The sequence below is a fragment of the Rattus norvegicus genome, chromosome 2 (genome assembly GCF_021556685.1).
Source record: "Rattus norvegicus strain SHRSP/BbbUtx chromosome 2, alternate assembly SHRSP_T2T, whole genome shotgun sequence".
NCBI lineage: Eukaryota > Metazoa > Chordata > Mammalia > Rodentia > Muridae > Rattus > Rattus norvegicus.
Window position 1 is genome coordinate 215,083,117 of NC_141535.1, and position 4,874 is coordinate 215,087,990.

A 4,874-nucleotide genomic window follows, 5' to 3' on the forward strand; every position below is an offset into this window, starting at 1 on the left:
GATTCTGAATCTAGAGCATGGTTGGTTTCTTAGGATAGAAGTCATGAGTAACCTGCGACCAACTGTGCTTTTAATTGTGGCCCTCGATGAACATAGAAACGTCAGACATATCCCAATAATAATCAAACATAGTCATAGTTCTTTCCTTTATGTTGGACAAAACCATCCCCAACTTGAAGCAGTGTTGTTTTGATGAGACTCAGAGAAACCACATTAAATTTAATTTATTAACATTCCTTCATGAAGAGAGTAGGGAAGATTGCAGACTCGCAGGGCTCATGGGACTCTCGTGTAGCTCCCAGAAACCTCACAAGTGTAATAAATTATTCTAAGTTCTTTCCAATCCCTGAGCCTCAGGTGGTAGACAAAAGGTCACAAAAGGCCACACGTCTGGGAGAATAAAAATTTGGAAGTTTCCTGAGGTGAGTGCCGAAAGAACTCCAGTGTTACTGTTTTCAGTGGTTGATTTCTGTGTCAGGGTGGCGTCTGATGTTACAACTGTTTTTGAGTTATCCCTGCCAATGGTACACAACTCCTCATCCATGCTCCTACTGCAAGTTAGCCCTATTTAATACCTTATTGGCCATCAAAGTGCTTATTGGTGCAAGCTGTTGCAGACTCCTTTACTGGGGTAGTAGATGTGTATGTGTGTGTGTGTGTTCTGCCTCCCTCAGGAAAAGTCTGCCATACAAGACAATTGAAAAAAATATTTTTGTATATTAAAGTTTTGATATATAGTTCTATGCTGCTTAATCAAATTTTCAGTAAAAGATGGGGACTGTGGCCTTTCCCCTTGAATCTCTGTAGGCTTACGGCTGTTTCAATGACTAGATGGAATAGAATTGGTATTATGTGACCTTTGAAGCTAGTCATAAATATTCATCTATTTTCTACTTTGTTCCTTGCTATCTTTTCTCTGTGATCCCTATGTCATCATGGAAAAGAAAACAAAAATTTGACCACATAAATTGAAAAAGTCAAGACCTGTCTTTCTGGTATAGAATTAAAGAGTACAGCAGCTATCTGTCTGTTAATTGACTCAAGCAGAGCCAATCCTATAAAAATGAACCCTGATATCTTGTCACATGCACACACACACACACACACACACACACACACACACACACACACACAAAGAAAAATAGCATAACTAATACATACTACACTCAAAAGAATTTAGGATGAAATCTGCAACAGTACAATGAGTTTATTTGCAATTTTGGCTAACTAGAGGAACCAGAAAGAAAAATTTTCTGTTCAACAGGTCTGTAGAAGTCTTGACTTTTCTATAAATCTGTTAAAAAGAGGCTAGGACCTATGTTGAATTACCTTTGAGTCCGTCTATTTTGTGTTTTTCTAAGAGAATGGGGGTCAGGGTCTCAAATTTCTCCAAAAGCGATTTTCATTAAGTTGAGGCACTGAAAAACCTGGTATTTAAATGATTCCCCATTTGGAAAGAGAAAATGCCCTGGATGTAGGCTTACTGGAATCTAAGCCCACTCTGGGGTAAGACAGTTCTTTGTCTATAGTTCTACTCCCTTAATAGAAGGAAAGTGAGAATATTTTTGTTTCTTTTATTTGAAAGTCAGTTTCAGAATCTGTATTTCTATTCAAAGTAAGATGATAGTCGAAGGAAGGGACCCAGGTATAGAGTTCTCTACTTCCTGACCTGTGGTCTGAAACACACAGTAAGATACACTTGTGTGAAGAGTTCTTGCTCTTGTGAGCCCTCTCCTGACCACTCTGTTCTCCTATTCTTTTCTGTCTTCTTTGCCTTTCGCTCCAATAGGAAGGTAAGATGACTCTGAAGATTGTATTTATGACACTTATGTAAGGACTATAGTGATCTATTCTTTTTTTTCTGAGAGTTGATGAAGAAAAGAGATTAGAAAATCTAAGAGATAGCTACAGCATGGTATTTTCTAATTCTAAATATACTGACCTGCCAATACTCATATTTAGAAAAATTAACCATCTTAAGAAAGAGGTATATGGGGCTGGAGAGATGGCTCAGTGGTTAAGAGCACTGACTGCTCTTCCAGAGGCCCTGAGTTCAAATCCCAGCAACCACATGGTGGCTTACAACCATCTGTAATAAGATCTGATGCCTTCCCTCTTCTGGTGTGTCTGAAGACAGCTTCAGTGTACTCATATATAATAAATAAATAAATCTTTAAAAAAAAAAAAAAAAAAAGAAAGAGGTATATGTTTCACTTCATATAATTCTAAAAATACATATAGGATATAATGTCTCATTTATAAGAAATGTATCTAAAATCATTTTATTAAATAAGAATAAATCAATTCAATATTTGAAATGAGTCCTTAAGAATTTATTACAAAAATATATCATAGATATTACATTCAAAGTAAGTTGCTTTATAATGTACATATACATAAACATGTACAGAGTAAACGGTTTTACATGTGGATGCTTTACTACTGTATGCTCAAGCTATTTAAGAAGCTATTTATGAAAACATTTTATTGATGACTATAGATCTATGATGGTAGTACACCACTGTTTTTCTCCATTATTCTTTGTAGCATTGGTATTAAAAATTCATTTTAAATAATTTCTAGCTCTGGGATATATAGTTAAGTGTTAATTTTTTAATCATAAAATAATTGGCCTTGCTCTACAGCTCCGGCACCATAGCCATCATGAAGGACACGGTAGCCATCCAGACCAGGAAGTTCATGACAAACTGTCTGCTTCAGAGGAAGCAGATGGTCATTGATGTCCTTCATCCTGGGAAGGCCACAGTACCAAAGACAGAAATTTGGGAAAAGCTGGCCAAGATGTACAAAACCACACCAGATATCATCTTTGTATTTGGATTCAGAACCCACTTTGGTGGTGGCAAGACAACTGGCTTTGGCCTGATCTATGATTCTTTAGATTATGCAAAGAAGAATGAGCCTAAACACAGACTTGCAAGACATGGCCTTTATGAGAAGAAAAAGACCTCCCGCAAACAGCGAAAGGAACGCAAGAGCAAGATGAAGAAGGTCAGGGGACTGCAAAGGCCAATGTTGGTGCTGGCAAAAAGCCAAAGGAGTAGCCCTGCGATGACTTGATGTTCTGCTCTGATATGCAGATTTCTGAGAGGGTAAAATAAACTAAAGAGCTTCTGCAGAGAAAAAACATAATTGGCCTTTTACATCAATAAGCAATTTTATTCATATAAGATGAAAAGGTTAAAATATAAGGCTTTTATCTTCTACTTGAAACAATGGATATTTACTTATTAAAGATAATAACTATTGAAATATTTAACTAGGAACAGGTACAAATATTACATTGAGACTTGGCAATTTCTTTTTTTCTTCTTTTTTTTTTTTTTGGTTCTTTTTTTCGGAGCTGGGGACCGAACCCAGGGCCTTGCGCTTCCTAGGTAAGCGCTCTACCACTGAGCTAAATCCCCAGCCCCTTTTTTCTTCTTTTTTTCTTGGATATTTTATGAATTTATATTTCAAATGTTACCCTCTTTCCCCCCTCTCCCATGTCCCCTCCCCCCTCCCCTGCTTCTATGAGGATGCTCACACTTCCACCCACATGCTCCCACCTCAACCCTCTGGCATTCCCCTACACTGGGGAAACAAGCCTTCACAGGGCCAAGGGCTTCTTTACATATTGATGCCAGACAATGCCATCCTCTGCTACATATGGGGCTGGAGCCCTGGGTCTCTCCATGTGTACTCATTGGTTGGTGGTTTAGTCCCTGGGAGTTCAGGGAGGTCTGGTTGCTTGATATTGTTGTTCTTCCTTTGGGAGGAAACCTCTTCAGTTCCTTCAGTACTTTCTCTACACCCCCATTGGGGCCCCCATGAACAGTCTGATGGTTAGCTACAAGCATCCTCATCTGTATAAATAAGGCTCTTGAAGAGCCTCTCAGGAGACATCCATATCAGGTCAGCAAGCACTTCTTGGCATCAGCAATAGTGACTGGATTTAATAGCTGCATATGGGCTGGATCCCCAGGTGAGGCAGTCTCAAGATGACCTTTCTTTCAGTCTCTGCTCCACTCTTTGTCTCTATATTTTTTCCATGAGTAACCTCCCTAATAAGGAGGACTGAAGCATCCACATTTGGTCTACCTTCTTCTTGAAATTCATACGATTTGTGAGTTTTTTTGTAGGTAAGTGCATACCATGTGTCTTCTTTTGTGATAGGGTTACCTCACTCTGGATGATATTTTCTAGTTCCATCCAATAGCCTATGAATTTCAAGGAGCCTTTGTTTTTAACAGCCGTGTCACACTCAAGTGTGTAGATGTACCACATTTTCTGTATCTATTCCTCTGTTAAAGGATATCTGGGTTCTTTCCAACTTATGGCTATTATAAATAAGGCTGCTATGAACGTAGTGGACCATGTGTCCTTCTTATATGTTAAAACATCTTTTAGGCATATGCCTAAGAGTGGTATAACTGGGTCCTCAGGTAGTACTATGTCCAATTTTCTGAGGAACTACCAGACTGATTTAAACTGTGGGTGTACCAGCTTGCAATCCTACCAACAATGGAGGAGTGTTCCTTTTCTCCACATCCTCACCAGCACCTGCTGTCACCTGAGATATTTATCTTAACCATTCTGACTGGTGTGAGGTGGAATCTCAGGGATATTTTCATTTGCATTTCGCTGATGACTAAGGATGTTGAACATTCTTTAGGTACTTCTCAGCCATTTGATATTCCTTAGCTGAGAAATTTTTGTTGAGCTCTGTACCCCATTTTTAAATAGGATTATTTGATTCTCTGGAGTCTTAACTTCTTGAGTAAAAACTCATTTACCAATCCTTTAGTTGCTGTTTTGTCTTATTGACAGTATCCTTTGCCTTATAGAAGCTTTGTAATTTTACGAGGTCCCAT

General features: G+C 38.5%; 1 pseudogene; it reads left to right on the top strand.

Moving 5' to 3' along the window:
* The first annotated feature begins 2,659 nt into the window (after window positions 1-2,659).
* Window positions 2,660-3,065, top strand: Rps24-ps9 (ribosomal protein S24, pseudogene 9; annotated as a pseudogene).
* Window positions 3,066-4,874: the final 1,809 nt, after the last annotated feature.